This window comes from Phoca vitulina, unplaced genomic scaffold (assembly GCF_004348235.1).
Source record: "Phoca vitulina isolate PV1807 unplaced genomic scaffold, GSC_HSeal_1.0 scaffold12, whole genome shotgun sequence".
In the NCBI taxonomy this organism is placed as follows: domain Eukaryota; kingdom Metazoa; phylum Chordata; class Mammalia; order Carnivora; family Phocidae; genus Phoca; species Phoca vitulina.
The window spans coordinates 19,599,270-19,615,111 of NW_022589715.1; positions in this window are offsets into that span (position 1 = coordinate 19,599,270).

Here is a 15,842-nt window from a genome sequence, read left to right on the forward strand (position 1 = left end):
CATGATAAAATGTGAAGAGATATGATTTGTTAGCTGAAGCATAATGTGGGCTCAAAATGATATTTTCTCAATAGGAGATATAACAAAATGTCTTTATGCTGTTAGATATAATCCATACAGTGGAAAAAGGGTGTTATGAAGATAGAGGGGAAATTCGTGAATTGAATTCCTTGAGTTAGTTCTTTGAGAAAAAGGGTTCTAGTGCTTAAATATTATAGTTGATCCTAATATATATATATATATATAATCATGAAGGTTTCTATCATGGTAGCAGGATGAATGTAATGTATATAAGCACAAACAAATGAATATACGAAGTGCAGATTTATGGAGTTTCCAAGTTGATTTTATTTATTTATTTATTTATTTATTTATTTAAAGATTTTATTATTTATTTATTTATTTATTCATGAGAGACAGAGAGAGAGAGAGAGAGGCAGAGGCAGAGGGAGAAGCAGGCTCCCTGCTGAGCAGGGAGCCCGATGAGGGACTCAATCCCAGGACCCTGGGATCATGACCCGAGCCGAAGGCAGACACTCAACCACCTGAGCCACCCAGGCACCCCCAAGTTGATTTTATTTTATCTAGAAAAAAAAAAAAAAGGTTGAGAGTAAGGATTGGGAAATATTTGTTGGACATCTGAGGAGAGAGAAAAAAGTATAAAATACTTTGTCACAGAAAGAATGTTTGGACTAATGACATACAGTACGAGTGCAGGTTAGTGCTATGTAAACTCTATGTACCCATGGTCAACTCTCCTCTCCTTCCTGAGTAAAAGGAAGATTACTCTTACAGGCTACTTTGTATTTAGGTGAGTCCATGTGATGCCAGTTAGTTATAAGTATAAAATGCATGTGTAACTTGCATCTGAAGGACAATGGAAGCCACCAGCTAAAATGGTGACCTCAAACAGTGGACTAAGTCTTCATGCTGAATTGTAGTTTGGAAGTGAGTTACCCTGGAGAAGTGACAAACCTGTAGCAAAATTGCATGAGTAGATAATAAACTTACGTATGACTTACATGACTTTAAAATTGCTTGCTCTAGTCAAATGTAGGAGCATAGATCCAGGCATAGGGTAGACAGAATGTTGGCTTTTACTTGAGATGGAGAAGGAAGGGACAAGGAGGTTGAATTAGTATACAATGAAATACTCCGATACTAGAGCATTGAATTTAAACTGGTTTAGGTGAAAATCAAAGGCACACAAAAAGGTAATATTTAGTGAAAAGTTGGATCAATAATTTGTGGGTTCTGGTAAGCTCAGAAATTTTTTTTTTGAGTAATAGAGGGAGAGATATGGTAAGATGGAAGTGATATATAGAAAAAAGGGCACTTGCAGTGGCAATTTTGGAGTGTAGGAGTATAAGCAAGTCCATGCAATGTCCATAGGAGAAAGAGGTTGCTATGGAGTGGAGGACTTTGGCAGAGAAGAAGTCATAAATTGAAAAGTCATGATACTGAAATGATTAAGAATTTTTGGAAAATAAATGACTTGTGGTTTGTTGTAATGGACCCCCCCTTCAACTTAAAAATGCATATCTTTTTTTAATAGCTAAATTTTTTGTATTATTTGTTTTATAATCTTTCTCATCTTAAATTGTCTGTAAAATTTTGTCCTCTTAAATTTCCTATTACTACTTTTTAAATATAAACCATCATATTATACTACAACTATTATAGTCCCATTTGTTTATTTCCCCTAAGTTCAGGAAAAATTTCTCAAGCTATGTTCATATATAGTAATATAATATTCTGCCCTTGCAAATATATCTGTTACTGTTTCTGTTGCATAAAATAGCAAGTAATGGTGGGGTATTTTTAATAAATATTCTATTATTATTTCAAAAGATTAGACATGTAAAAATTACAGAAGAAACAAATATATCTTGCAAAGAAATACCAGCTCTTAAATCTCTGGAAGCTTTGTGTAGCACAAAGATGTACCTTATGCTTTCTAATGCCTACAGATCTATGTTAGTACTCAAATATTTTAAAAAATGTACTCTGTTGTTGTCTCTTACATTTATCTTTTAAATATTCAGTCTGCTTTTCCTAATTCATCGTTATTTACTATAGGAAATAAGAATAAATGCTTTGCTTTTATCATGTGTATATAATATGTATATATCATAGATATATAAATGCAAAAATATAATTTATATATAAATATATAATATACATTAGTATTATAATTCATATATAAAATTATTAAGGAACCATTGAATACTATGTTAAATGTGCCAAATTATATAGACATACAAATAAATTATAAGACAAAGATTAATGAAGACAGTAATAACTGGGAATAGCATAATAAGTGAAACATCAGCTAATTCTGGAAATGCTAACATTTGATTAATTACAAAATAAAGAAAATTTTAATTATACAATATTAGCAAAATAAACGAGAGAAAAATAAAATATATTAAAATAATAAAATAAATTAAAGTAAAATGAATTAATTAAAATAATATTTTTGTAAGTTTATATTTTATTTATAAAAACATTAATTTCATATACAGTGACACAGAGTTAATATGTTAAAGTGAATTAATTGTAAGAATAAAATTCTATATAAGTCATGAATCAACACCTCATACACTTACAAAATTTAGATTTTAAATTCATTAAGAATTATTCTTTTGAATATTAATGTAACATTAATAGACAAATAATGAAATCTGCTCATAATATATTTGTTTAACAGAGATAGGTAGAAATCTATTTGGAATAGCATTTCTTAAGTCTGAGAGTGGAGAGACTTCAACCTAGAATATGAGGACTTATAAATTTTAAAATTATTATGAGACATGCCTTTTTACAATTCAGGAGAATTCAATCCAAATACGAATACATGACTATATGGATATGTAATTTTACTTATCCTTCAATAAAGCATGGAAACGCAGCATTTAGAAAGTGTCCACTTCCTTCCCGACTACAGGGAGATCACAATTATGAAAGAAAATATTCTTTTATTTGTAATATTTAAAAAGAAGATAAGAGAACTAGCTTTTTAAAAATGAAGCTAATACTTTTGTCACAGACACCACTATGTATATATTTATGTATTTAAATGGAATAAACCTTGATTTGTCTGATGAGATGTGTGTTAGGATGAGCAAAAATCATCAGTATTTTATACCATAAAAAACAGCAAGATATACTTGTGTTTTATTTCATTACCATTATGGAATTATGCATTATATTACAAACAAATTTATCCTTTGCTAAAGAGTTTACCTTCTATTTACTTTTTTCCTCCCCCAGGAATATATTCTCGGTCTATTACTTTCATGAGAAGGCATATACATAGTATTTGGAAAGACATTTACAAGTGAACACATTTCTTAATTCCTGCAGTGTTACTCAAAGAAGGTTAATCACCTATTAAATTCCAGGAATTCTGCTGAATTCTGAAGATAAAAGATACAAATTTCTACAGAAACTCAGCAAATGGAGAAAATCCATTTAACTATGAGATGGAGGAAGAAACATAAATATTTAGTAATATAAATATAGCCATAATCCAAAATAAGACTTATTTAAATGTAAAGGTTATTTTTTTTTTTTACCTAGTATAGTAGAGCCTCCAAAATTAATTTTGGGTTTGTTATCACAAAAGAAAACAAGTGATGTTTTTGTACTGGATGTGTATGAACTGATATTCATAGTCACATACTCTTTCAAACAATTTCAAAGCAGAGAGAGAGGAGATATATATGCTAAGATACATCTCTCCCTCTTTCCATTTTGTTTTGTTTTTGTTTTTTGTCTTTTTGTCTTTCGGACCTGCCTCTATTTTTTTTTCTTTCTTTCACTCATGAGATTTGTATAAGATATTAATATTTATGTATAGTTTTTGTTTTAGTTTTAAGGAAATACAATGTTTACAAAATCTGAATAAATGTCCTCACACTGTAACTTGATACTTGTATTAAATATGTTTTTACACACATCCACATTGATACATATAGCTTTAGTTTGCATGTGTACATGTTTGTGTGTAGGGTGTTCCAGTGTATAAATAAAACTTTTATTAATTTATTATCCCAGAGTAGAATAGTTTTTATTTGTTTTGTTTAGCTATTGGAAAAAGGATTGCAATGAACATCTTTAGATACATTTTCTTAGGTATGGATGTCTGTTCAAGAATTTCTCTTGGTAGACACTGAGAATTAGAATTTTCCAGTGTCTAGGGCATGCATTTTTACTTGTCTGAAGTAGTCTTCTGCTAGGCCTCAGGTTCCAACTATAAGGCTAGATTAATGCTGTGCCAGTTTGTTGGGAATAATAGTACAGTTTTGCTTTGGTGGCTGGGGTGGGCAGCACAAAAAAATGTATTTCCCTTGACTGGAAAATTTGTAATAATTTGGGAAATCCAGATTTCAAGACTAATCATATTGAGAAAGGATGCATTTGTTAACTTTCCTTCTTCCTGACAGCTATCACATATCTACATTGGATATCTAATTCTGTTGAATTGCTCTGTGCAACTCTGCTTCTTCATAATCCATAGGAAATTTTGAGAGTCCATGTTAAATATGCATATGTATTCTGTTACAGAACACAAGTTTTGTCTCTACATAATCTGTCCTTGGTTGTAATTTAGAGTGTGTAATTATTCAAAAATGCAATTAGTACAATATGAGATATCGTGAATGATTTTTCATGTGTCTTTATTAGAAGCAAGCACAGATTTTGCTCAACAGGCTAAATGAGCCTTATCTTTGTTGTCTTCATTTATCTACAACTGCTGCTCCAATTCCACCTTAGAAAGAGTCATCGTCTCTTTCCTTTCTCAAGACTTTTACGGTAATCCTGGTTTCATGTTTTGTTTTTACGTTACTCTCAAGCATACTGGAATCATATTACTAGTTAAGTATGATACAAATAATTAAGTCAATGAGGTTGTGACAGATTAATTTATTAAACAACAAAATGTGGATATTTTGTGGCTCTTACCTCATCTCCACAGTCTTACCACCTTCCTGAGATTTTTTTAAATTATGAATATAGTCAACTCTGCTTTCAGGTTCCCAAAATTAACTGGGGGTGTATATCACAGTTTCTACTAGTGCAGGAATGGAGTACCTTCTCAGAGTCCCTTCTGTGTTTAAAACATTTTTATTTCCTCTTATAAATTATTTTTCTCTACCACATGTAAAATCTTTATTTTAGTAATGGTATGATACGGTTGGGGAAACCTTTTCCTTACTTCCATTGTGTCATTAATTTTGCGTGTACCAGGTCTTAACTTTTGGAAATAACAGAGCCAAGATCTGGCCTTTTCTCCCTTCTACTAGCACTCTGATCATTCTTCTCTTCCTTGAGGGCATAGCATAAAATACCTTCATTAGATTCAAGGGCTAAAATATTTTGCAAGTATTAAAAAAACAGGACAACAGGGGCTCCTGAGTGGGTTAGTCGGTTGGGCCTTCAACTTTTGATTTGGGCTCAGGTCATGATATCAGGGTTGTGGGATTGAACCCCTGCATCGAGGTCCATGCTAAGCAGGGAATCTGCTTGAGATTCTTTCCCTCTGCTCCTCTCCTCCCCCACTCTAGAGGTTCTCTCTCTCTCAATAAATTAATCAATCTAAAAAAAAAAGCAAAACAACAAAAAAGGATGTATGCTGATATGTGAACACAAAATAAATTAGTTCTCAGATTTACATGTCTGGCCTTGAAATGGTGAGATGATCTGGAATTACCCTTGATTATAAACAACTAGAAAACAAGAAAAAATCAAAATATGTATTTTAATTTATTGAATAAACAGTGGAGGAATGTGATTCCTGAAAAAAGGGAAACAAATTATACATGCCTCACTGTAGCCTAGTCTTTCTGCCTAAAGGAAATTCCTAAACTGTGCTGTGGTAAGAGGGACAGAAAATAGTTTGGCAATCTATTTGAGAATTCTTTATATAACATACAAAGAACTTAGTGTAGTCAAATTGATTTTGAAAAGAACAAAGTTGGAGGAATGACACTATGTGATTGGAAGACTATACAGTGAAAAATACATTTTGATCATATAGATCAATGGAACTGAATAGATAGGTCCATTCACATATGATTCATTGTTTTTTGACAAAATTCCAAAGATGACAAGTTAATATTTTTTTTTTAAAGATTTTATTTATTTATTTGACAGAGAGAGACACAGCGAGAGAGGGAATACAAGCAGGGGGAATGGGAGAGGGAGAAGCAGGCTTCCCGCGGAGCAGGGACCCCGATGCGGGGCTCGATCCCAGGACCCTGGGATCATGACCTGAGCCGAAGGCAGACGCTTAACGACTGAGCCACCCAGGCGCCCCGACAAGTTAATATAATGAGAAAAGTATTTTCAACAAATGGCAATAGAACATATAGGTATTCATGTGGAAAAAATAAGGAAAGTCTGTTTTATCTCACATACCAAAAAATAAATATCTCAAAGGATTATAGACCTAAAATTAAGATATTTCTTACAGGTAGCATACAAAAGAAATAATGACTTTTGGTTAGGAAAATACTTTTTAATAGTACACAAATGACTCAAATCATAAATGCCAAAGTATTTTAAAAACTGACTTTATGAAAAAAGTAAACTTCTGATGTGGTATATACATACAATGGAATATTATGTAGCCATCAAAAGGAATGAGATCTTGCCATTTGCAACAACGTGGATGGAACTGGAGAGTGTTATGCTGAGTGAAATAAGTCAATCAGAGAAAGACAAGTATCATATGACCTCACTGATATGAGGAATTCTTAATCTCAGGAAACAAACTGAGGGTTGCTGGAGTGGGGGGGTGGGGTGGGAGGGATGGGGTAGCTGGGTGATAGACACTGGGGAGGGTATGTGCTATGGTGAGCACTGTGAATTGTGCAAGACTGTTGAATCACAGATCTGTACCTCTGAAACAAATAATGCAATATATGTTAAGAAAAAAAAAGAAGATAGCAGGAGGGGAAGAATGAAGGGGGGGAAATCGGAGGGGGAGATGAACCATGAGAGATGATGGACTCTGAAAAACAAACTGAGGGTTCTAGAGGGGAGGGGGGTGGGAGGATGGGTTAGCCTGGTGATGGGTATTAAAGAGGGCACGTTCTGCATGGAGCACTGGGTGTTATGCACAAACAATGAATCATGGAACACTACGTCAAAAACTAATGATGTAATGTATGGTGATTAACATAACAATAAAAAATTTAAAAAAATAACAAAATAAAACAAAAAAACTGACCACACAAGTGCTGGAGCGGATGCAGAACGACTGGAACACTCATATTTTACTTGTGGGAATGCAAAATGGTACAGCCACTTTATATAACAGTTTGTTTTTGTTTTTTAATAAAACTAAATGTACTTAAAAAAAAAGTAAACTGCTTTTCTAAAGTTGATGTTAGCAAATGAAAAGGCAACACACTTGGAAGAAATTGTTGCAAATCATATCTGATAAAGAACTTGTATAGAAAATACATAAAGGACTTTTACAAATCAATTCTGAAGATGAAAATAATTATCAAAAATGATCACAATATGAGGCACCTGGGTGGCTCAGTTGGTTAAGTGTCTGCCTCTTGATTTTGACTCAGGTCATGATCTCAGTGTCCTGGAATTGAGCCCTGTGTTGGGCTCTGTGCTGAGTGGGGAGTCTGCCCGAAGATTTCCCTCCCTCTCCTTCTGCATATGCATGCACTCTCAATCGCTCTCTCAAATAAATGATTCAATCTTTTAAAAAAGTGAGCACAATATATGAACAGATATATCACCATATAAGTAGTACAAATAACTGGTAAGCATATGAAAAGATGCTCAACATCATTATTCATTAGGGAGATGCAAATAAAAACCACAAAGAAATATTATTACATAATAACAAGAATAACTAAAATTAGAATTTTCGATGATACTGGTCATGTTAGGCTATGGAATAACTGCAACTCATGTTGTTGGTAGAGATGCAGAATGTTACAGCCACTTTGGAAACGATTTGTCATTTTGCATGAATTTAAAATATTTATTTAACATGGATTATTTTGATAGTTCCTCTTTTTTTCCTTATAGTTCTTGTTTTGAAGTCTAAGTTTTTCCTAATATTAATATAGTCATTTCTACTTTCTTTTGATTAAAATGTAAGTGGTAAGTCTTTATTTAATCTGTTAACTTTTAACTTTTCTGTGTCTTTATATTTAAGGTGTTTTTTTTTAAAGATTCTATTTATTTATTTGAGAGAGAGAGAGAGAGAGAGGGAAAGCAAGAGCAAGGGAGGGGCAGAGGGAGAAGCAGGCTCCCCACTGAGCAGGGAGCCTAATGCGGGGCTTGATCCCAGGACCCTGGGATTATGACCTGAGCCAAAGGCAGCCACTTAACCAACTGAGCCACCCAGGCGCCCCTAAGGTGTTTCTTATATATGGTGTTCAGTAAGTTCTTTTTTTCACCCCTATTTGACAATTTCTGCTTTAAATTGGTATAGTTATGCTATTTGTGTTTAAAAGGAATCATGTCGAACTTGATTCTGATACACACATAAGTTACTTTGAATCAATTCATGTCTTCCAAAACCTATTTAAACTATATTAGGAAATGTCCAGCGCAACCTTCAGTCTGGGACTAATTTACTCCCACTACTAAAGCAATAACCTCTGAGTACTTGACATTATATTCTGTTTATGATGAGTTCTGTTTATTCTGGTCTGTGGTAACTAACTCTTCCCAGCTATGTGAATTTCAGGAGTCTTTTACCCATTGCTTTCTGGTGGTTCTTTCTCTAACATGGATAGTGAGTATAATCAACCAAAGACTTGAGCAGGCCCATCCACAGATCTTCGTCCCTCTCTGTCTATCTATCTTGTCTAAGGTATTTTGACCTGCCAATTCTAGCTGCCTTTCTAAAGTTTAACTCTTTGTCTTTTAATTCGTCCAGTTCCCTAGTTGTTTGAGGTAGGAGGTTACTTTCAGTCTCTATTACTGTCATGACAGGAAGTAGTATTTGGTTGTTAATATTTCAGTGAACAAATAATGGATCCCTCTCTAGGTTATTTTATCAGCATCACTAAAGAATTGTTTGTGAATATTGTTAATTTATGATAACCATGTTTCTCATATCTTCCCTTAAATAACATGAAACTCACTCACCTGATGATAGATTACCTTTCATTTTGGCTCATCATAAGGCAATTCTTGGAGAGGCTTTGTTTGTATGTGTGAAGAAAACTAACTGTAATTTTGAATATATATCACAACTTAACATACAGCTTCCTACTAAAGTATGGAACACTAAAGGCTTATCAATTGAATTCATTAAAAAGAGATAACAGGGGCACCTGGGTAGCTCAGTTGGTTGAGTGGCCGACTCTTGGTCTCAAGCAGACTCCCTGCTGCACGTGGAGCCTGACTTAAGGCTCGATCTCACAACCCTGAGATCATGCCCTGAGCTGAAATCAAGAGTCCAAGAGTTGGAAACTTAACCGACTGAGCCACCCAGGCGCCCCCTCTCCTCTTCATAACATCACTCATTGGATTTAGGGCCCACTTTAAATCTAGGATGATTTTATCTTGAGATCCTTAAGTGATTACATATACAAATAACCTATTTCCATATAAGATCCCATTCTGAGGCTTTTCAATCCATTACACTGTACCTTAAATAAATTGCAGATTTTTTTCAATTTAGGCAAATTTTTGGCAAGCAACAGAGACTTACTCAAGATAGTTCAAATATAAGAAGCTCATTATACAAATAGTAAATGGAATATTAGAGAAGAACAAGAATATAAATCATAAAGAGAATGAATAAAGAAAACATAAAAAAGTAAGACCAAGATTTTTGAAACTTTGGATGAATATATTTTTTACACTGTATTGGTAAGAGGGTAAAATGTGGTTACCCATGGATCCTGAATTTGCATTCTAAAGATAGAATAAATTATATAGATGAGCAAAAATTTTTACAGTAAATTTTCTGCTATTATTACAATATTAAAAAACAAGAAAATACTTAAAAAGTAGTATATAAATTATTTTATATACATACAATGGATGGAAAGTTAAATGATGTTTGAAAAAAATTACATTCGTTGTCAGAAAACACATACGTATTTAAACTAAAGAAAAAGTTAAAATAATAAAACATCATTATTTATGTGCTGGAAAATAAAAATAAATAACTTAAGACTTTTCAGTGAAATGTAAGTCTTAATCATAGTCTTAGATCGGTAACGAGAGGTAGTTCTTTAATAACATTTTTACTTATTTCGGTGTTATTGATCTGGTCTGGCCTCCTGCAAATATTGATAGTTCTACCAATCTATCAATATTTTCAAAGATTTTGGCATAGGCTATAATATACAATTAATTTATTTTTCTAATCTCTTGATTATCTAGAGTTATATTTTTTAGCTGTACTAGTGTATATTTATATCTTTTTCCTTTTTAATTCATCAGTCTTAGTGGAATTTAACTATTCCATTGATTTTTTTAACTATATGTTTTATAAAATAGTTTTGTGTTATTGTTTATAAATGACCTGTTTAGGATTAAGAAATCTATATGTGTATATTTGGGGAATTAGGGTGTGGAAATCAATGGAACCGAACACAAATAAGGCGCTTCTGTGCTCTGTGGGAATGGCTTTACCCTGAGAAAGGAAATAATCTGGCACGCTTAGCTAGCCCCAGCAGTTAACTTGAGAGTAACATGTAGCTGGTATGTCCAGGTACAATGTCGTGGCTGTTGCTAATGACTATTGAAAATACAGACCCGTTAGTAGAAGTTATCCAAGCTAAGGAGAAAAAAACCTATAGGTGAAACCTATTAAAAGCCAACACTGAGATTCAAGTAATCCTGCTATTACTTTTGAAAGGATCTCCCCTTTAAAAAGTGTTGAAATCAAAAGAAATACATTTCCCTACCTATTTTACAGTGAAGTAAGCACCATCTTATTTTACTTTATTGCTGAGTGGAGTAGATGTCTTAAAAGAATCTGGCATGAGTAGAAAATGAGAGCTTGCCCCGGAACAGAGCACCTGTGATGCTAGGTCCCTAAGTGGAATGGAAGAGAAATTGCAGCTCCTGAGCAAGGCAGCAGCTGCTGTGTGAATGATAACTGAAGCACTAAAAATAGGTGCTGGCTACCAACAGTGAGATTTTTCTCGATTATGGGAGAATGCAGGTTTCTTTTGTATAGTTTTTTTACTCGATTGTACTTTTTTAAACTATTCTACAATAAGATTGAATTTTATATACATACTTGTTATAATAATAAAAATTTTACTATGGAAATAATTTTACATGAAAAAGCATACATTCACTTAAAAATTCTAAAAAACTCACAACTACACAAATATATCAATATTGTTTGGAACACATAGTTTTTCTAAGTTTATTTATTTTTTATTTTTATTTTTTAAAAGATTTTATTTACTTATTTGACAGAGAGAGACACGGCGAGAGATGGAACACAAGCAGGGGGAGTGGGAGAGGGAGAGCAGACTCCCCCCTGAGCAGGGAGCCCGATGCAGGGCTCAATCCCAGGACCCTGGGATCATGACCTGAGCCAAAGGCAGACACTAATGACTGAGCCACCCAGGCGCCCCACGTTTTTTTTAAGTTTAAAATGCCAACACACTAATTCAACTTTCTCTGCTTAACTTCAGAGTAGCAAGGGAATGTTTATAAGTCCCCACAATAATATTCAATTGTTTGAGTCTTAGCAAAAAGATGAGATAACTCCATAATAAATGAGTCCCTGAACAGAGAAGAAAGTATGTGGAAAGAAAGACAAGGAATTTGTACTTTGGGTTTTCTTTTGTCCAAAATATTGGCTTAGGAGTCAGATGCAGTAGGAATAAATTTCAAGCTCTGCCATTTATTATGTGTCTTTTTAAAAAAATTACTTTATGTCTAAGCTTCCATTTCCTTGTTATAGATAGTTCCTATTTGACAATGCAAAATTGTCATAAAAAATTGTCATTTTTTACTAGATATGTCATTCAATTCCTAGAACTAGTAATATCTATCTCATTGGATTTCTCTGAACATCATATGAGAAAAGGTATAAAATCAATTAGCCCAGTGACTTACAGAAAATTCTTAATGAGAACTATAACTAATATATAAAGAGTTTAAATATTAATCAAAATTATTAATGACATTAATTATTCTACTATCATGATAAAATGAGGTGTGTTCCAATGGTCTTTCTGATTTCCTGAAGTATCTTTGCTTAATTTCCTATGCCATGAGAAGTTATGAAAACTCTTGGATGTTTAATTAAGAATTCCCAATATCCCTATTATAATTACAGAAACACAGCCTCTGTTAACATGCAGTATGCAAAACACATTTCATAAACCAAGTTTTAAAAGGGGGTAGACTCAGAGATCCCTCAAGGTAGTTATCAATCAGTCAGCTGGTAAGTGGAATAAACTCAGAATGGCATAGGTGCTTTGATCAACATAAAAAGCTCTTGTTAAACAGCCATAATGAAAGATCTCATTAATTATGGGGTGTGTGTGTGGGGGGGTGGGTGCGCACATGTGTGTGTGTGTGTGAATGTGAATGAGAATATACTCACCACTTTTTGATTAGAGTTATAGTTAACTAATTGTCTGGCGTTTGTATTACTTTTGGAGACAGTTTCCTCCTGGTCTTGATTCGGGTTAGATAGCTAAAGTTCATTTGTCTCTCAACCTTGAGGTTTAGAAGCTGTTATTCATAGTTTTTGTATTTTATTGATTCATTAAAAGATCCTGTTGGCTTATGAGTCTACAGAGATACAGAACTCCCCAGCTCAGATGAACACATTTTATTGTGTTTTGTGGAAAGACCAAGTCCTGAGGAGTCATCATTGGTGTTTAAAGAATTAGTATCTCTGACTCTTGTCTTTGCTCAGCCATGTACCGAGAATAAAGTCAAGAATAAATATTTCCTTTTTTACTAGATAGGTTTTGAACCCAAGTTAGTTAATCTCCTGAAAAACTGCAGAAACTTTCTTAGGTTAATGGGAAGCAAAAGAACAGTGTTCTACTTTCTTGGCACTTTTTACTGAGTTCCTTCCTAATCTAGGCAGTCTAGAACTATGACTCTTCATTGTGCATTAATGTCATTAGTGGTGCTTTATATATATATATATATATAATTCCAAACACAGCACGAGAATTTCTTGGATTGATGACTGAAGTACTCTACTTTAGCTTGTATCACACTAATGGCTAGAAAAACTACAAAAGAAACGAAACACTAAAAAAAGTAGAAAAAGATAGTGTCAAGCAAGGGAAGGAAAAGTTCTCCCTAAAACCTAGAGTAAAATCAGGGTAAACTATAATCCTCCATGCCTTACAGATTATTGAAACTTCTGAGACTTCAGGGACCCCCAAATTCATATTAAAAATGTTTGGATTTCACTTTTTATCTTCCAACTCTTCCCTTCAAAAAACCAGTTTTAATTTTGCATTGTCAAAGTAGCTCAATTTCTCCTAGTCTATAAAATAGAGACTTTTTTTTTTTAATAAGATTTTTTATTTATTTATTTGACAGAGACACAGCGAGAGAGGGAACACAAGCAAGGGGAGTGGCAGAGGGAGGGGGAGAAGCAGGCCTCCCGAGGAGCAGGGAGCCTGATGCGGGGCTCGATCCCAGGACTCTGGGATCATGACCTGAGCTGAAGGCAGACGCCCAACCATCTGAGCCACCCAGGCGCCCCAAAATAGAGACTTTTGATTATTTGTCTGTTAATTGTTTAGTTAAGATGTATTTACAGAAACTATTTTGTAATATTCTTCAATTTATTTTTATTTTTCTTTACAATAAAACACATATAGCTTGAAAATGTGGGTTGTTTGAGACTAAGGATATGATATGTTTGGTACCTAAACATGCCTCTTAATTGTGTCCCATTTTTGATACCTGAAATTTTATCAGGTCTCAGCTCTTACATTTTTCATTCTTTTTCTTTTAAGGTTTTATAACAGTAAGATCAAATGTAGCAAAATACTCTATTCTGAAATTGCAAAAGGTATTTTAAAGCCAATAATGATGATGCCAAAATTACATACTTAATCGACATACAGAACCACTATATTTATGCTTGGTATGTTTACATCATAGCAGATTTTGAACAATGTTCAAAATCATGGTAAAAATTTTAAGTCCTACTAATAATAGTCTAATTACATAAAAGTTCACTGTATGAAAATTGAATTCACAGGAGTTAAAGGCTTTAGTAAATTATAAACATGTTCTATTATGACTTGCAATTATACAAGTTACACAAATATCACACATTTAGACTACTACTGGAGGCCTTTTGTTTCAAAATTTCAAAAGATATATATTTCAATAATCTATCTTTACCTATTACTCCCACTCTCCTCACTGCTGTTGCCCTGTTTATTCTCTGAGACAGGCTCTGTGGGACTTCTCTGAGTTTGTAGGCGTGTCCTGCTTCTCAAGCAAGGCACTCCATGACACTTTCCTCATTTTATCTCTGTAACTTTTCTTGAAAGTAACCAGAAATGTTCATTATTATTTATTTGCATTAATATTCAGTTAATATGACTCTCCCATTTAATTTATTTTTATTAAATTTATTTTATTAAATTATAACAATATCTGTGTTATTTATGGATATTAAGTTTGAAATGCACATTGTAAGTTCTAGTATATGGTAAAAATTTATGAAAAAATCAAGTATTTAATAGGAAGACAAAATATATATATAGGAGAGTTTTCTGGGCTGGATATTTGAATTCATGGGAGCCAAGATTACAGAGGTAAAGAATTTTTACTCAACTAAGAAAATTGGAAGTCATCTTCAAAACAAACTGACTTTTAAATTATTAATAGAATTTGTATTATTATGTTAAAAATAAATGGTGAATACATCTGCCTTCTATTGCATGATAGAGACAGCTAGAAGGAGCAATGCTTTTACCCTACAATAAAAGAGATCCAAAATAACTTCAAATTCACATTTTTTTAACATATTGAGATTTAAGGTCACAGAGCAACAACTAGCCCTAAATTAAATAGAAACAGATGTGCAGGGAGAAATGAAATTGAAGTACTTGTTCATCTGGGTAGAGTGATAAAACTGAACACAGGTATGCGAAGTTCACCCAGAATGGTTGATGACTTGCTGCACAAGCTAGTGGGGACAGTGTGAAACCCCAGGGAGTCCAAAACCCTTCCTTGTTCTTTTTCCATGAACCCTACTTAATTCTCACTGAGAAGACAGAAAGAGTATTAAGAAGTGTGCAGTGTGCTGTAGACCTGGGAGAGGGGAAAAACAGCTGTATATAGAGGGCAAGAAACTCTGCTCAGATCCCTGCCTCTCCCCTTTATGAGGAAGAGAAGTCTCAACTTGAGGGGGAAATGGAAACAATATGCTCCTTGGGCATTTGTAAAAATCCGTGGCAGCTGGGAAGGGAACAAAGGTGGAAAAACACTATTCCCGGGACAGAAGCAGGATCATACCCTAGACTCAACTATAGCTAAGGAAAGTATGGGAGAGTTAAGAGGTCCACATTCATGAGTTCCCAAGATACAGTGCTTGCCAAAATCTTAAAGCCAATCAGAATAAGAGACCTCTGCCTCCAAGCTAATAAGCCCTAAGTAACTAACAGCAGCATTATACTACTGGGAGAGGGAAAGGAGATGAACAAGAGCATAGAGAATGGCCCTCTCTGGTGTGCAAGAGAAAGTTTTAAGCTCAGAATCTAACAGACATGCTTAAGCAAATCTACTCCACCCTAGAAACAAAATACTGCTAAAGTATTTGAAGCCTGTGGTGCACTGAGGGTAACCATAGCAACAACAAACCTTAAAGCCAGCCAAACTCCTAAACA